At 40.6% G+C, this 19,393-nt stretch overlaps 1 protein-coding gene across 4 annotated transcripts in view; it reads left to right on the top strand.

The window, feature by feature from the left end:
- The first annotated feature begins 725 nt into the window (after positions 1 to 725).
- Positions 726 to 19,393, top strand: part of LRRC8C (leucine rich repeat containing 8 VRAC subunit C) — a 98,180-nt gene continuing 79,512 nt past the window's right edge. For 2 of the 4 annotated variants that reach the window (XM_032155419.2, XM_058439599.1), the window contains exon 1: positions 10,560 to 10,703. The gene's annotated coding sequence lies outside the window, so the exon portion shown is untranslated. Of the gene's footprint in view, positions 737 to 10,559; positions 10,704 to 19,393 lie in introns of those variants that run through there. The other 2 variants (XM_058439597.1, XM_058439601.1) reach the window with 2 other exon arrangements.

Genomic DNA, 19,393 nt, shown 5'->3' with positions numbered 1-19,393 from the left:
GGTTGCTCTCAAATCAATACTGTTATACTTTAAAGTCTCTGACAATTTTTCAATCAGAAAGTGTTTGTTTCAAAGCAAATGATCAGATATATTATAGAAGGTATAATTTTGAATTTTGGTTAAGCCAATAAAATGAACAATTAATATAAAATGATATCAGATCAGATGTAAATAGCTATTATCTGGAGCATTTTACAAGCTAAAGAATATTTGAGACACTTAAGAGATAAGAGATGTTTTCAGTCTCCTAAATGAGACCATAAGCTGTTTTCACGTTGTGGTTAAATGCTCCTCCTTTTGGTCACTGGAAGCAGTTCATCTTATCTGAACCCTAGTGTTTTCGTCTATTTTTCTTTTGGAAGCTATCAATGCAACTAACTCAGACACACACACACACACACACACACGCACACACACACACACACATATTCTTTAATGTAACATGGTAATTCCTTTTCACTGAGAAATTGATTTTTAAATAATTTTTCAAAATAAAATAGAATATAAAATATTGTCTCATCATTGTAATGAAATGTTATCATGCTGGACTTTAAATTAATGGTGCCTTTTCTTTGAAATTCCTTAATCAGAGTATATCACTTCTAATAGCTCTCTATTGAATCTTCCTCAGAAACAAGGATAGAAGGCTATCACAAATGCCACAAGAGAGGCCGGGCACAGTGGCTCATGCCTGTAATCCCAGCACTTTGGGAGGCTGAAGCGGGCAGATCACAAGGTCAGGAGATCGAGACCATCCTGGCTAACACGGTGAAACCCCACCTCTACTAAAAATACAAAAAATTAGCCGGGCATGGTGGCATGTGCCTGTAGTCCCAGCTACCAGGAAGGCTGAGGCAAGAGAATTGCTTGAACCTAGGAGGCAGAGGTTACAGTGAGCCGAGATCGTGCCACTGCACTCCTGCCTGGGCAACAGAGCTAGACTCCATCTCGAAAAAAAAAAAAATGCCACAATAGGCCTAGAAAAGCATTCATAGGAGAGAATATTCATTAGGCCAGGAATGATTCAGAGAGGGAGGGCAGATAAGTAAATCAAGTTATCCCATCAATTTCCACCTGGTAGAGAGGAACAAGCTAGTTGTTGTAAAGAAATGTGGAGGGTCTGAAATTTTCTTATCCTTGGAAACTAAAATATTAGCTTGCTACACTTTCTTGGATGGTGGCATAAGACATGAAAAGTCCTGGGTCAGAGACAAAAGAAAGTTTACTACTCACTTCAATAGCAGTATCCAAAGTATCAGCATTTTTATATCAGTTCCTGGAGACCCCCTTCCCACAGGGAGATGCAAAAGGAGTGAGAAAGCACCTAACTCCACAGTGGATTGTGTTATAGAAGAGAAATCCTGAGCTTAGGGAATATCAACCTTTTATGAGCAGTAAGTATGCTTCCCATTTGCTTTGGAGAAAAACATTATCTTTATTATACTGGACAGTAAACATGTCTGGCTTTTGCTCCAGAGAAGGACATTATCTCTATCTTTCAAGGCCGTTCACTGTACAAATATCCTTGAACATTTATTTTGGAAGAAAGAGTACAAAAACACTAGAGACCCATAGAGAACTGTCTTCCAACAGTCACCAATAATAGACTATTCTGTGTCATGTTTTTTGTGCTCGGAATATGTGCATGTTCTATATCAGTTTCAGCTATCTCTGAAAGGATGTCATGGAACCCAGAGGCTAACAAGAGTATGTAACAGCCACAGAACTATTCCTCAGTGTAAAGGAACAAAGCTGCACTATTACCAATGAGAATGGATACTCTTTGTCCTATTAAAGATGACAGGCACTCTATTATGGCTGATGTTTGTAAGGAAAATAGCTGAAGAAAACATCTACCAAGAGGGCTTATCTTGACAGATATTCATTAAATGAGTTATAGAGCCCACAATTCTCTTCTCTTTCCAACAAGAAAAGTCTTATGAAGGCTCTGCAGTCTTTAACTCAAAAATAACAAAATATTCTATTCTAAGGAATTTTATTCTTTTGGAATGTTGATAGGTGTAATAAAGGAAATAGCTCCATGGCCAAGTGAAGTTAAAGAAATGCTAGGTTCAGCAAAGTTTAACAAGAATTTTTAATACAGGACTTCTCAGAGCCCTAAGCATATTAATATGCATTGTGAATCTTCAAGGAGGATATACTACTTTCCAAACAAATTTGACCGTAGATTCCTATTTCTCAGGATATCTCAAGGGGTAGAGTTCAATGGACAGCTGCTTAGAAATGCCTCACTAGAGGAACGGCTCTCTCAGTGGGAATGGATGGTGGAAGACCAAGGTACTTTGGGAAGATACTAACTGACTGGTCTGCCCTGCCTGTAGACAGAATTCCTGTAGATAGCAGCTAGCAGTGATGGATCACTTCTGGCTTCCTTGATTAAACGCTGGTGGTAATATCCATTACTGACTGAAATCTAAGGAGGATAAACATGTATAATTTTAATATCTATGTATAAAATTCTCACACCAAACAAGCCCTAAGAAGACATCTTTCCTAATCCTCTCATTTTCAGATGAGGACTGAGGATGCAAAGATATTAAGAGATTTGTCCCAAGTCACAAAGTTAGTCAATGACAGAAATATGACTGGAATCCAGGTCTCATCAATTCCAGCTTATGTTCTTTTCACTAACAGCAAAAGTGCCATTAATACTATCACTGACACTGAGAAGGGAAATCAGGCTTTGTTGTTGCTGATGTTGTTTCATAAAGAGACAAAAATATGAGTGGATTCAGGAAACTAAGAAATAAGCTCCAAAAACGCTCAAAAAAAAAATGCATCATACCTCAGGATGGGTGGTGGCTTTCACGGAGAGAGCATGTGGGCATGGCTACGGCATTTCCTAAACATACATAGCACCGTCTACAATAATTTTCCAAAGAGAGAATCATGTTTATGTGAGTAACAAGAGCATCTTCAATTTCACTACCGTGATAATGTTTCCTGAGCCATGGATCTTCATGCCTCAAAGAGAGGACAGCTTCTCATTCAAAACAAAGCAACAATTGCTTAGGCTTAAAATTAGATGCTTTGTCAGGGCTGATGCCACTGAAATTTGAGGCAATTCAATGTTAAGTTGTGATCTGACAGGCTCTGTGGCATATTGTGTATGCATAATAAAATATGGTGTTATGAAAAGACTGAAAAATTAAGCCCTGGAAAAAAAATCAGTCACATTCTTTAGGAGATATTATTAATGTATTTTTAATCAAAAAATTTCTAAGCCATTTAAATGATCCATTGTCTTTAGAATAACTCACTTCATGGGTACAGCCAGTCATTTGTAGATTTAATTAGTAGGTTAACACATGCAAACTTTTTAGAACAGTAGCTGCAGGTGCCGAATACATAAAAGCAAGCAACTATTCCTTAGTAACATAGTTATAGCAGTGATATTTACGTGCAAAGAAGTCACTCCTGACAATACAAAACTTTCTACTTTAAACTTACACTACATACGTATATAGGAAAAAACTCCTATATGCTACTACTCACATCAATACTTTTAGCCGCCAAATGTGTGGGGTTTTCCTCACAATAATTCAGTTCTCCAGTGGACACTGACTGACTGGTATCCTATAATTTAACTCAGTTCTGATATTACCTGAAGATAGCATTAGACCCCACAGGCTAAGGGCTCAGTCCCACAAGACTGCTTCCCCATCCCCCAATTTCACACACCAATCATAAGTGGCAGGTTCCCATGTTATATTAGGATATATACCACTTCTGTCCAACTTGTCTACAAATCAAAGGTTCCCATAACTCCTCCTCAAGTTTAATCATTTACTAGAATGGCCTACAGAGCTCAGGAAAAGTTTACTTTCTAGATTACTAGTCTCTGTCTAGTTTTCTCCTGCCCTCTTGTCTCTCACTCTCTTATTCTCCCTTGAAGCAAGCCATAGAAACTGGAATCCTTCTTCCCCGAGGTGGGTCATGTAAACCAGAACCTTTTCCCCAAAACCAGCCTTAAAGTCTAAAAATTTCACTCTAATCTTCTCCTTCCCTTCCCTTTCTCTTTCTTGCTAACTGCTGGCAATAAAGAAATTAAGACTCTCATTCCAGTGGGGTCCTACCCCATACCTGGAAGGAAGGAATGTCATCCCGAAAGGCCAAGAAGAAATGTGAACAGACAGGCCTTGCTGGGTTTCCCCATTCAGCCTATTAGCACTGGATCATACCCCTTTTGTCCAATCATATTTCTATACAGCTTTCCATACTTCATTGAATCCAAGCATAAAAATGGGCCAAGAGCAGGTGGCTCATACCTATAACCTCAGCATTTTGGGAGGCCAAGGTGGAACATCACTTGAGCCCAGAAGTTACAGGTTACAGTGAGTCATGATCAGGACATTGCACTCCAGCCTGAGCTACAGAGTGAGACCCTAAATCAAAAATAAAAATAATAATAAAGGAATAGTTGCCCCATATCTTGGGGTCTTCATTCTGAAGTCTCCTGTGTCACATAAAACTATGATCAAATAAATTTGTTATGCTTTTCTCTTGTTAATTTGCCTTTGTTAGAGAGGTGTCAGCTGTTACTCTTATGATAGGAACGAAAGGAATCACCCCTTTTTGCTCCCTACAGCACCAAGGACCTAAAAATAGGATTCTATAAAACTTTGAATCAGATTCTTCTAAAACCAACCTTATTTATTTTACCATCCCAAGACAGAATTGTTTGCTCCCACTAACTTGTGAAACTTTCTTTGGAAATAGTAAAGAATAAACACTTATGAGGTACACACTATGTGCTAAATGCAGGTTGAATATCGGTTATCGAAAATGCTTGGGACCAGAAGTGTTCTGGATTTCAGATTTTGAATATTTGCACTACACTTACTTACCAGTTGAGCATACCAAATTCAAAAGTCTAAAATGCTCCAATGAGAATTTCCTATAAGCCTCATGTCAGTGTTCAGAAAATTTGGAGCACCTCAGATTTGGGATACTCAATATGTAATAGCTTTATATGCATGGTCTCATTTATTCACCATAGCTATCCATTACATAGGCAGTATTATTTTCTCATATTGACAGATGAGAAAACAGAGGCCCATTGTAATCCAGTAGCTAGCCAAAGGTCACATAATCAGTGAGTAGAAGAGTTGGGATTTGGGCCTAGGCAAGTCTATTTCAGGGTTGTCATGCTTACTCACTACTTAATCCTATAGGAAAGGAGTATTTATTTTTAAATGGAACCCATCAGTTATTTCAGTAAGGTTAATAATGTACTTTTTCAGTATTTCAAAATTGCATTCATTTGTGCTTTTTCCACTAGTGTACTCATATCCCATATGTGCCTTCATAAGCTGGTTTTACAGCTTACTCTTTAATTGAAAAGCACTTTATGACTGAAAGCAAGCTTCTTAATGAAAGATCATAATGTGTCCGTGGCTCCGAGTTAACGCAACATGAATTATAACCAGACAGAGAGTCTCATTCTTAGAATTATTGTTCAGATGGGTCAAGGATAGATAAGTAACTTTGACATGAGAAATATTATTATATTGTGATATAATAAGAAATATATATATTGGTCATTATCTATGGTTCCTGGCTTACAGCTTCTAAAACTCTTGTAATTTCCTCAGTGATTAGAGCTATAGGATCATTTCTGATTATATTTGGGTTTTGTCCTTAGTTCCTGAAATAGCTCCAGATAAAAGTGAAAAAAGTGTCTTTTGTTACTCATAAGATGTCTCCTTCAACCACACCTGGGTTTATGTTAATGAAGCAATTTTTGGAAAGCCCCTAGATAACTGCAGGATGGGAGCTGGTTGCTATGGAAACTTAAACGTGTGTGTGTGTGTGTGTGTGTGTGTGTGTGTGTGTGTGTGTGTGTATGTGTGTCTAGACTAGAGGGTTGGAAGTTTCAGCCCCACCTGAACCTTTGACCTTTTGGGAGTGGAGAGGAACTGGAAACTGACTTAATTACCAATGCTGATGATTTAATCAATCAGGCCTATGTAATGATGCCTTTATAGAAACCCAAAAGGATGGAGTTCAGAGACCTTCCAGGTTGATGAACAAGAACACATTCACCTGCTGTAGGGGTGGGTGTACCCCAAAACTCCACTGATACGGAAGCTTCTATACTCAAGACCCTTCTGGATCTTACCCTATGTATCTCTTCATCTGGCTATTTATTTGCATCTTTTAATATGTCCTTTGTAATAAACTAGTAATCTAGAAAGTAAACTTTTCCTGAGCTCTGTAGGCCATTCTAGTAAATGATTAAACTTGAGGAGGAGTTATGGGAACCTTTGATTTGTAGACAAGTTGGACAGAAGTGGTATATATCCTAATATAACATGGGAACCTGCCACTTATGATTGGTGTGTGAAATTGGGGGATGGGGAAGCAGTCTTGTGGGACTGAGCCCTTAGCCTGTGGGGTCTAATGCTATCTTCAGGTAATATCAGAACTGAGTTAAATTATAGGATACCAGTCAGTCAGTGTCCACTGGAGAACTGAATTATTGTGAGGAAAACCCCACACATTTGGCGGCTAAAAGTATTGATGTGAGTAGTAGCATATAGGAGTTTTTTCCTATATACGTATGTAGTGTAAGTTTAAAGTAGAAAGTTTTGTATTGTCAGGAGTGACTTCTTTGCACGTAAATATCACTGCTATAACTATGTTACTAAGGAATAGTTGCTTGCTTTTATGTATTCGGCACCTGCAGCTACTGTTCTAAAAAGTTTGCATGTGTTAACCTACTAATTAAATCCTGCTGATGATTTTGGTTTAGAATGTAGATTTTACCTGCACTCTTACCAGGCAAGATCAACTGAAATCAAATGTAAAACAAAACAAGAATAGCAGGTTGGTCTGAAAGAACAATCCCAGCATTGACATCATCAAGGTTTAAGCAGATACATATACATAATACATAAATTTAGTACGAATTATTTATGAGCTAAAGGGTTCAGGTTTTAGAGCCTGTAGTATAATGAGTTATACTGAAAGTCAGAACCAATACAAGAAATTGAAACATTTAAAAACTCATTATTTCAATATTTAGTATCAGGTCCTGTGCAGGGTGTTGATAATGGGACATAAGAGTGAATCAAGATACAGCCCTGCCCTGGAGAGGCTCCCAGCTGTAGTGAAGAGGCATGTAAAGAGACAAATGAGAGCACACCATGGTAAGTGCTGTGGTCACACAAGGAAGGAAGAGTTACACTTGCCTAGAACCTATGGAGGCTTCATAGAGAAGGTGACTTTTAAATTATGCCTTCAGGCCAGGCATGGCGGCTCATGCCTATAATCCAGCACCTGAGGTCAGGAGTTTGACACCAGCCTGGCCAACATGGTGAAAACCCATCTCTACTAAAAAAATAATAATAATACAAAAATTAGCTGGGCATAGTGGCGGGCGCCTATAATCCCAGCTAGTCAGGAGGATGAGGCAAGGAGAATTGCTTGAACCTGGAAGGCGGAGGTTGTAGTCAGCGGAGATCACACAGAGTGAGACTCCGTCTCAGAAACAATTAATTAATTAATTAATTATGCCTTCAAGGAACAACTTAGCCCAGCCTGAGTTTTCTGACAGCTAACAACAAAACAACAATGTAACATAATTGCTGTTACCATACAACCCACTAGAGGGGTTACAGATATTCTAAGTCTCACCATAACCCTAAAAGGTAGCTATATTCCAATAGACGGATGAGGAAACTGAAGTTCATAGCTAGAGATAGAAGATTTAAGCCCAGACCTATTTCATTCCAAATCCCTTACCACAGCCCTGCACAGCCCAGAAATATCTACTTTTGCTTCTATCACCAACCTGTACATGGCTAACTTGTAATTACGTAGTCTTTAGTGTGGGAACTACTAACTCTGGAAGTCCAATTAGAATGTCAAAATTTAGCCTAAGGAATTTGGTATAAAGTGGAAGGTCAAGATGGAGACTGTGCACCCAGTTCATCTAGCTCACAGTACCGTCTCCTTTCTGGAGATGTGCTGAACTTCAAGCACATTTGCTTCAAAATGGTTTATTCTGGTTTGTGTGTATGCATGACTCCCTCTCCCATGAACTATGAACACCCTGAAGTCGGAAAATAAGCCTTGTACTTCTTTAAGACCCTCACTCAAGCTGACTGATTGCTAATTCTACCAGTCCTTTACAGAGAGCTTGCTAAGTGTGGATGTTAATGTGAATTAGGTGGACTGAGGAGAGATCACTAGATTTAAGGTTTACATGCTACAAAATAAGAAAAGGTGAACTAAGCAGTGTAGCATAGTTTTTAGACTAGTGGCTTTCAAGCATTAATGTGCATGTGAATCACCTGCCTATACGTGAAGAACTACCCAGTTGATCCAGTTAGAAGGCAGACACAGAGGAGCCAAAAGTATTGCAATAAAGCAACTTGGGGTGGACTCAACTTGCAGGGGATTCGGATCCCAGGTTTCCAAACCTTTTTGCTATTCCTGGTTCTTTTGCTTTCAATGGAGAGTAGTTAAGTACAATAGTAGCTCTCATTTACTGACTACTTACAAAGTGATTGGCACTGTTCTTGGTGCTTTGAGCATATTAGCTAATTCTCACAGCATCCTGTAGTGCTATACCTATAGGGATGATAAGGGGATGTGGGTGGTGGGGGAGGGGGCAGATTAAAAAGAACAGCAAATTTCCTAAGTTTACACTGGAAGAGTAGGGATTTAATCCTGGTTCACCTGAGTACAAAGTCTAAGGTCCAATGGTTCCTTGACACTGGGTAGCAAGGGAGCATTTCAGGGATGCCTAAGCTTGTGGTCAGGTGCCAACGGTACAAAGATAGAAGAGTATCAGAGAGCCCGTGCAAAATAAGATCCTCCACAGGAGGGCTGTGACCTTGGTACTTGCCTCACTGTGTTTAAATTCAGGTGAGGTAAGAGAATTGAAGAGGTAAAAGCTACCTTAGAGAGTATTGCTGCATCTACCCTGTGGTGACTTACAAGGTACTTGAATTTTTTTTTTTCTTTAGCAAACTGCTAAAGTTAGCCTTTGCCTTTTTCCCAGAGACTCTCTAGGAATTTTTCCCATCTGCTGACTAGGAGGTAAGCCCCGACCTAAATTTTTGTCTTCTTGTAGGTTAAGACTGGTGTTAGATTCAGCTCCTAAGGCCTAAGAGAATTTAAGGTTGTCTTCTGGGAAGGACACCCAACAGCAGCACTGGAATTGGAAAAAAGTGTAGGATTTTGCTGAGTGAGCAGGGGAAAAGCAATGTAAAGCCCAAGAGAATATCTTTTGAACAAACGTCCTTTTCATTTTGGTTTAGAAATAGAAACGTGGTAAAAGGAGGCGACTGCTTTCTGAAGGCTTGTAGTATGAAAACAGGCCAACTGGCCAGCGACTAGTTGTCTATCAGTTTCTCTACTCACATATATCTGTCTTTTCCAGACTGCCAGCGCGGAGCACTAGTTTGACTTTGGGTGCTCTTCAAATAGCTGGCATTGATAAGGCATTCCCAGAAGACTGTGTTACTTAGTAATCTTGTCGGTACATTTTTAAACTGGGCAGAGATTTCCCATACAGAGAGCTGCCAGCTTTCAAGGCGTCAGAGTTTGCTTTTTCATCCTGAAATTGGGTGGGAAAACGGGGAGAAGAAAAGCCCGGTTCAGATCAGTCAATGAGGGAGAACCCCTCCCCCCATACTCGTTAAACAACAGGTGGTTTTACTGTGCACCGTCAACTCCTTTATGCGGGAGCTGTAGGCGGGGCATTCCAACCGAGTCTCCCTGGAATCTGCCGCTTAGCCCGTCTTGCAGGGGCGGTGTAGTTGGGGATTCCGGCCCGAAAGGAGACTTGGTTGTCAAGGGGCTCAAGGGCTTCATGATCCAAGGATATTGGGTTTTGCTTTTCTCCTTCTCCATCGTCCTTATTGTATCCCGCCGTCCCCTCCCCACCCTTCTCTTAGGACGCCTTCGCTTCTCCTGTGGAGGGGTTATCTTCATCCTGACCCCGGCCTTCGGAGGAGTTCCCAGAAGGGCTATTTTTAGTGGTGGCTGCTCCCCTCTAACTTACCCAGGGGAGGAGCTGCGGTGGCTGAGCCGACGCTGCGCGCACAGCCGCCTGGGGTTTTCCGCGCATTGTGAGGGATGAGGGGTGGAGGTGGTATTAGACGCAGCCGAATCTCCCCCGCAGAGCCCGCCAGGTGGGCGTCTCAGGGGTGGGAGTGGCCGCGTCGTGAAGCGGAGAGAGGATTTCTCTCCTGGTCCTGGAGAAAGTCCCCGGCGGCCGGCGGCATCCCTCGTTGGCGAGTCTCGGGAGCGAGGTGGTCTCTGCAGGGGAGGAAGTTCCCGGGCAGCGCGGCCTGCGTCACAGCGGGGCTGGCATCGCGGAGCCGACTCGGCGGGCGGTGGCGACCCCGGGGCCGGGCGCTGGGCGGCGCTGGCTGCCGCTGGCCGGGCTGCGCGCGGGGCGGCGCTGGAGGCGGCTCCGTCCGCGGCCGAGGAGGCGGAGGGGAGGAGGGCTTGCGGGGCTGGGGCGTTAGCTGCGTCCCGGCTGGAAGCCCGCGAAGAGAACGAGGAGGAGGGCGCCGCCGTGGCCGCGGCCGCAGTGCTCGGGCGCGACAAGCCATGAGCAGCGACCTCGCGGGCGACCCCGCCGTCCCTGGCAGCCGCTGAGCCCGACCCCCAGGCAGCTCGCCGCTCCCTAGCACCTTCTCCGGTCGACACCCTCGCGCCCGGAGGTAAGGGCGGGGGGTCCGCGGAGGGATGGAGAGGGGCAGCCCGAAGAGGGCCACCCGCTCGGTCCGCTGGGCGCGCCGGACCGGGACTCGCCCCGCCTCACTCGCGTCCCTGCCTCCCCCAGGCTCTCACACAGGCAGAATGTGGTTGCCCGCCCGGCGTGTGGTGCCGGGAACCTTCCGCTACTGCAGCTCAGGAGCCCGCCAACCCCTACCCCACCCAATCCACGCTAGCCCCGGCGGCCGCGCGAGGACCTCAGCCTGGCGCCCAACGCCGCGCGGCCGCGGCAGGTCCTGCGGACTGGGCGCGGGGGTGGGGGGGCCGGTCCGCGAGGGAAAATGCGTCCGTGGCTGGGGCGATCGTTGTTCTTTCCTACCTCGAAAATCCCTGAGACCCCGGGGCCTGTCCTTTCCGGTCTATCACCCCTCTGCCACCTCCGAACCCTTGAAGTTAGCACTTTTGGGGCGGGAGAGGAATTGGAAGGTTTCTCGAAGAAACGTGAGAGCACCGTGTGCTCACCTGCAGGACCGGAGGGGAGGGGGTTCAGCTTGATCGGGCGGGTGCCAGAAGCCAGGTGTGTAGGCCAGCGGCTGAGGCCAAAACCGCTGCCTTCATCCCACGCCGAGGCTCGCTGATCTTTCCATTTCCAGCTGGTTCCCAACAACGAGGTGATTAGGGATGGAGTTAGCAATTCAGGAGCCTTAGGATGTGTTCTGTGGACACGAATGCCTTTCTTTTCTTCCTCAGCTCGTTCTTCCCTCCCCAACCCCCACGCCTGCCCGGTATACAGCAAAGTCCAAACAGTTTCTTCCAAACCTCGCATCCTCCGTAGTTTTGCAATAGCCGAACACCTAGCCCGCATCCTAATGCGGATATTTCAGTGTTACGGCCAAACTTCCCTTGGTTTCAAATTCCTTAAGCATGTTAAAGCTTCAGCAAACGTTAGGAAACATTTTCAGGTTCCCATCCTCCTTAAAGTAAAAAATAAGAACCAATCCATCTTTGTGGGAATGCCGGCGTTTGGCACGGGGAGGCTTGAATTACCTCCATTTAAAGCAGCCTTTGAGGGAAGGAATAGGTAAAGGAAATCGCAGCCCTGTTTAAGTCACATACTTCTTTCGCGGTAGTGTGAGAAATGTAGCCTTAACCAACAGTCACATTTCCCGACAGGTATGTGATGGTTTCCCAAAGCATGGATCAGGCTTCAGCGTAGGCAGGTCATTAAGATGCCATTTAGATGAAAAAGGAGTAAAAGTGGAGTAGTCCTCTTGGTTAGCACAACGCTGCAAAATCGCCAGAGCCAATCATTTTTATACATTTATACATTCTGTTTATTTTTAAATAATGTGTTGAAAACCCAAAACGTAATCTGAGCTGCACTAAACTCGCTCAATTCATAAACAATGTGTCGAGTGTGTAAACAAACATTAAATGTATACAGCTCTAGTCTAGGATATTTGTATTTCTTGTGACTTGCTTTAATAGGGAAGGCCAAGGCTATAATTGGTTTGCTTTACTATGGAGTGATTAACTTAAATTCTCTCTTGGGGTCAGTTTGTTTCCTTTGAGGGGGATGTAGGGCAGTTTTGCAAAGATGGGTATTTGCCGTGGTTCACATAATAGACTGGCCACAGACGGGACCCATCAACCCAACAATTGTATCAGAGATACCAAGCATATTTAACAATTTTCTTATTAATAAAATCAAGACTTTATTAATAGTACTAATCTATTATTTCTCAGATTAAGCACTTTAATGAAATGTGTTTTTAAAAGGGAATGCTTTTAGTGAAAATAATGCATTAGGAGCTGTAAGATAAATGAATGAAAATGTTGCACTTTATTTCCTTGAAGTTTATCTTTTAAAAAACAATACAACCTTAGAAATAAATATGTTTAATTCCCAAGTGTTCAGTTTTTACCAAATTGTTATGATTTTTTAATACTCACTATAGTATTATTAAGTTATAGTCACCTATGACATTATAATAGAGCGAGCCTAAGTTTAAAATGAAATGAGGTGGAAACTATATTTATTTTGCCAAGAATTGTGTTAGTGATCTAATATGGTACATTTCTATAACATAATCTAGCTGCATGCTAGATACCTAATACACATTATCTCAGGTTCTTACAATGAACCTCTAAGGTAGATGGTGCCATCCACATTTTACGTAAGAAGGAAGATCAGAGTTTCTGACTTGGCCAAAGACTATACAGCTAAGTTAGTGCCTGAATGAAGCCAAGCCTCCTTAGTCTTAATGATATACTTTTTTTAATTATCCAAAGCTGCTTATTTATTTTTTCTATATAAATTTGTTGTTAACTCACCATAATGACTATATGAGGAAACAGAGATTATAAAGTTTTCTGCCCAGCGTTTTCCATATAACAGAATTCCAACTTTGAATCAAGGCCATCTGTTTCTAAAACCCATGTTCTTGCCACTGATTTCTCTTAAACGACGGATCCAGAGCTTAACCTTATGGACAATTTACTCCTGCCCATCAGTTATTATCACTGACATGACAATGATGGTCTCATGGGCTGTAACACACTCCCAAGATTTTATACTTCATTTCTGGAGTGTTGGCTGTATCTCCAGTTCCAGATCACTCATGAAAGCATATTACAACTGATGAGGGTTACATAACCATGGAGGTATCCTTGAATCTACTTGATTCCTTTTGAACTATAAATCATTCTGGTTTGGCATGGGGTAAAGAGAATGGCCTCCAGAAAAAGCTGCTGTCAAATTCGGACTCTACTGCACAGTAGGAGTGCAAATGAGCTCAGATTATTCAACTTCTTTGAACCCTGGTTTCCTCTTGTATAATGGGGTTAATAAAGCCTCCCTAGCTGGATCACTGTGCAGATTACTTGTAATAGTACGTGTAAAGGACAGCTCTTGTCACCTAGTAGGTGCTCAGTAAGGATTAACACCAGTGTATCCTAGCACTGGTAGAAATTTCTGCTGTATTTCACTTTATGGATATTTTACATGCAAGTAGTGATTAGTCATTGCTATCAGTGATTCACTCTTTATGTAATTATACAAAGGTCTAATCTGATTCTTAGCATCTTTAACTTTTGAATCACATCCTTTTTTGTTGTCTTGAGTCAGAAACATGTACTCACATTCTATAGTTTTTCCTTTGCTCTTACTCTTTTATTTTATTTTATTTTTACTTTACTAACAATATGTCGATGGATCAGAATTTGTATTTTTTCGCAAACATACTTTCCTGTTTTCTGCCTCTTGATCTCTTAGCCTTGTGTATCACTCAGGGTACCATGACAATGCCAGTCTCTCCCCACCACACACCTCACCCTTGACCAAGCCTCCACCAGCTGAAATTCTGCATCTCCTACAAGGCTCAGCATAAAAGCTACCTCCTTCATGAGCCTGCCTGTTTCCCTCCAGATCTTTGTCAGTTCACTTATAATTCAGACAATACGTACCCCTCCAAAAGTGCTGGGATTACAGGCGTGAGCCATAGCACCCGGCCCACTCCTAATGCTATTTTAAAATTTTTAAAAAAATTGTTATTTTTCCAGGTAATATATTTGAAAGACTATAAACTCTTTGACGTCAGGGATTTTTTAAAAATTTCTTTATATTTTTGCTTGGGATAATACACAGATGGTTTCTATTTCCTGAATGAGAGACAAATCGGATATTCTGAGATCCTTACAATAATTAGGAAAGACACCCAAATTGTTGGTGGCACCTTCTTTGTTATCTTGAGACTTGTTCAACCCAGGCTTCTCCACTAGTTTAACTGGTATTGCCTTTGCTGGAAAGCTATCATTCTTAAACAAAGCCTTGGACATTAGGTACCATGTAAGATAGCTATGTTTCATTAATAAATTGCTTCCATGGTGATATAATAACCTCATTAGGTTGCAAATATACCGAGCATGTCAACTGTATTTGAGTAGTTTGGTAGTTTAGATGGGTAATGGTCCAAATGTATTTCTTTAAGAATAGAATTTACTTGAGAGGAAGGAGCATCTACCTCAGAGAAGAGGTCGAGATAATGAGCAAGGAGGATTTCAGACCACTTTCATTGAAAATGAAACTCATCATGGCACATTGTGGAGGCTACAACCAGAAGTGGCCTTCAGAGAGAGAATTACCACAAGCAGAAGACCCACTACAAATATGACTCACTACAAATGTAAGGGGTAGAAAAATAAAGTGGAAGAGGTAAAATAAAGGAAGCATAACTGTAATACTTTATGACTGAGGCCTGCTAGATATTGGTCATTCTTGGACTGTAAAAGTAGGAAAGAGACTCTGGGGTCAATATAGGCAAGAAAGAGAAACTAATGTCGCCTTGGACATCTAGCACAGCAGTAGACTCCCACTTGCTCCAGGGTCAGCACAGAGCGACAAGAGTGTAATCTCAGGACTTTGTTTGAAATACATAGTTTGGCAGGAATATATTGAAAATTTCTTAATGATTACAAGACAGAGAATGTCTAAGCTCTTTTCCAATATCAGGTATAAAACAAACAAAACCTTAGACTATCTACTTAGGAGTGTAACATACCATCACAAATTTGAGGAGTGAATTTAGGATCATTTTCTGGTATTGGATGGGTGTTCTTTTAAAATATGGTTCTAAGTCTAAGTCTAACATTCGGTGTATCTAACCGAATGTTAATTGATAGAGACAAGGTGATATGGGTTCAGAAAATAGAATTCAGAAAAGAAAAGGAAGAATTGGCAAAATTCAAAAATCAATTTTAAGAAAAATATGTTAAAGCTTAGGGAAGTAACTGAAAATGTTCCAGATGACCAAAGTATTTTGAGTCAAAGAAATCCAGGAGAGCTATATGTTCTTTAAAGAACCTTTCTAAGGACTCAGAAGAATAAATCTCTTTCCACACCAGAAGAGGTTGTGAAGGTAAAACAAGAAGGAAATTAGTTTGTGTAAAACAAAAATCCATCCAAAGGCTGGAAACACTAGAGAGAACATAGTGGAGCTAATTTCATTTCTCAGCCTTTTTTTGATTATTAACGTCAGTCTGTGAACCTTTTTTCCATAAGTTGTAATAACACGGATACACTGTGTATCTGTTTATGTACTGTGACTCTTCAGTGGATCACAAACCATTATTTAAGGTTTTGTTACCCTGCCTTCACCTCAATCAATTTTTCCTAGGGGCAAGATTGTCCCCTGCATTGAGAACACATGGTGTAGCATGATTCTATATCATGTTTAAAATCACGAAAGAGCCATATAAAACTTAAAGACATGAAAAATAGTCAACATATCTATATATTTTTGTATGAATATATACAATACCTTAATTTACACATCCTCTGGAATTAGATTACTTTTTTTGCAAATAAAGCATACTTTATTGACCCTTCAACTGCAATTTATATGTAAAAATGTAAGGTTTCTAGTCCCAATTTTACGTTGACAAAATTATTAAATTCATAAAGTTGTCTCTCAAAGCCTCCCCTACCTGCATCCTTTTATTTCCTGGAAGTGAAGCCCTCCCCAGACTTCAGACATTCAACATGCTTTATATATTTCTGTTATGCTGGAATGCTGTGGTATTATTCATTCTTTTCACTAATCAATTGTATGAGTATAAATTGGTTTGTCTCTATTAGAGAATTTATGTTTTAAACTATAATTTTTTTATTTTACTTATTATTATTTATTTATTTATTTATTTATTTATTTATTTATTTATTTTTTGAGACAGAGTCTTACTCTTTCTCTGTCTCCAGGCTGGACTCTAGTGACGCGATCTTGGCTCACTGCAACCTCTGCCTCCTGGGTCCAAGTGATTCTCCTGTCTCAGCCTCCAGAGTAGTTGGGACTACAGGCACGCGCCACCACGTCTGGTTAATTATTTTGTCTTTTTAGTAGAGATAGGGTTTCACCATGTTGGCCAGGATGGTCTCGATCTCTTGACATCATGATCCGCCTGCCTCAGCCTCCCAAAGTGCTGGGATTACAGGCGTGAGCCACCGCGCCTGGCCTACTTATTTATAATTATGAAACACTGTGTTCCGTAACTAAGATTTCAGTTCACAACAAGTAGATCTGGGGGGAGGAGAGGGCCTCTGAAGAAATTCTTGGCTTTCTCATGTTTAGTGCCTTGCTCAGGTTCTTTAGGTAGCATGAGCCTATCATCATGGCGGCTGTGAGGACTAGAGGAGCTTGTCTCCTTTATATATTGGCTGCTTTCAGCATCTGGAGCCTGGCATGCTCCCTTCCCCCAAAACAATTCATCCCTCATCTCCTCCAGCTTTTATTTAAACCATATTCTTTTCCTTTACCCTCAAACCTCCAGAAATATATTTGTTTTTCCACATATTTTCTCTGTTTGATTTTTGGAGCTACACTGAAACTGCCACAAGGGCAGAGGCCGTATCTGTCTTGTTCACTGCCGTATCTACAGCACTTGCAAAGTGTCTGGGGCATAGCTGCTCAATAAATAATCATGTTATAAATATTTAATGACATAATTTACAGTAACATTTCTTACCTATTTGGAGTATATCCATTGTCTTTTCTACTATTTTAGATTCTGATGATGAAATTTGAAAGTATACTTAGAAGTCATACTTCTTAATAGGAACATTAAGAGACATGTAAATATTTCTGTCTGTGATTGAAAAGCAGGAGAAAGTATATAAATAATTATAAATTAGGAGTAAGCATATAAAACATGAGTTAAGACATCAAAGTAAATCCTAGGTAACAGTCACTAAATAAACTAAAAATATGAAAACTCATGCATCTTGTCAGTTCTCCTTATGTTTTTGTTTTTTTTTTGCGATGGAATCTTGCTCTGTTTCCCAGGCTAAAGTGCAGTGGCGCAATCTTAGCTCACTGCAACCTCTACCTCCTGGGTTCAAGTGATTCTCCTGCCTCAGCCTCCTGAGTAGCTGGGATTACAGGTGCTTGCCACCGCACCCAGCCAATTTTTGTATTTTTAGTAGAGACACGGTTTCACCATCTTGGCCAGGCTGATCTTGAACTCCTGACCCCGTGATCCACCCACCTCAGCTTCCCAAAGTGCTGAGATTACAGGCATGAGCCACCGCACCCAGCCTCTCCTTATGTATTTTAAAAACTTATCAAAATCAACAAAAATTACTAACTAGTCCTTTTCAGATATCTTAGAGATTTATGAAAACTAGAAACTGGCTCAAATATCTTTTTAATATGAAGGATATACCCTATAAATCTAACTTCTGGGAAAATACTGTAGAGAAATTACTATGAGAATGGTTTCATTAGCAAAACATTGTCAGGCTAATTTATGTTATCTCTTGATATTAGCAAGGTTCAGTATAATATACTTATCAGTAAAGTTAGGAGATACTGTCCAGCACACATGACTTTCTAGTTAGTGCACTGCTATGTGGATAACTGTGACCAGAAAGTGATTATCAACTGAGGAAGTAGCAGCTGGAGGTATGTCCAGGGTTTGGATCTGAGTTGGGTGTTTTCGAATTTTATTTGAGGATCTGGATGGCATAATAGAAAACATGCAGGTGACATTTATATAAGTGACTTTGTGGTGTATAGAGTGCCTTGATTTTGAAGCAAGAATTTGAAATGAGTTTGGCAAAATAAAATATATAAAATTAAAGTGAAAGGAAATAATCGAAGATAAGCAACTAAATTCATTTAAGGAAAGTACAGGGTGGTACATTGAATAAAACCAAGCAAATGACGTAAATATACTACATTTGTATTTGTTTTGTTAAATTTGTTACTGTAGTTTCCAGTATTTAGAATAGTGTATGACATGAAGCAAACGTTTTATAAATATTTGCTGAATAAATATATGAATAAAATATAAGATGGAGGAAGACAATGTGCGATTAGAGCAAAATTAAGATTATTCCTAAGGGGATGGAAATGCGTAACTACTAAACTGTTAGGAAAACTTTTTGGACAAATAATTTCTGAGCATGGGTTAAAATTTTATTTGTCTTATATGTAAAATGTTTCTGGTAGATGGATTCAAAAATTCATTCTTAGGGACATTTGATAAGAAAAGTGAATGGTCAGATATAGCTAACCTAGATTAAAAAAATGTGGGTTCAAGGTCACTAGACTTTTCACTGACACCTAACAATTTAACTGGATGGCTAGGTAGCTGGTTTCTAAGAACAAGTGTTTCCCTATTAAACTTAATCAGAAAATTGCTTAATTATTAGGAATATGTGTTTCTTCATAGAAGGAGATTGTGAATTCTATTTCACAAATAGGTTCTGTTCCTGATCAAGTTAGAAACTTTTTTTTTAATAGTCTCTCAATTTAGACAGTCTTTGCAGATCTGTCTTAGTCAAGGAAAAGTCTATCCATCTCATTGCATTTTTGCATTAGGGTCATTGAATTTGTTACCTACTCATTAACTTTTAGGTTTCTTTATTTACACTTTACATCCAGAGTCACAGTTACAAGCACTATTTATATAAACACTGATAATACTTTGAACTGGTTTTCTATACCAGGGAAGATTTTCGAAGCATAATCTAAACTAACGTAGTTTCAGTGTTATCTACTTTATATAATTTATGGTCCTGGGCTTCTATATTTCTGTGTTCTGTTCTACTTAGCATGCTTTGTTTTAAAAGGTACCACAAGAGGAGCTTATTAATCCCTTTAAACGATCTTTTTGTGTGATCAAGGCATTCGCTGCCATA

The sequence above is a fragment of the Hylobates moloch genome, unplaced genomic scaffold (genome assembly GCF_009828535.3).
Source record: "Hylobates moloch isolate HMO894 unplaced genomic scaffold, HMol_V3 SCAFFOLD_5, whole genome shotgun sequence".
NCBI classification, from domain to species: Eukaryota; Metazoa; Chordata; class Mammalia; order Primates; family Hylobatidae; genus Hylobates; species Hylobates moloch.
This window is presented reverse-complemented; position numbering and strand designations above follow the sequence as displayed.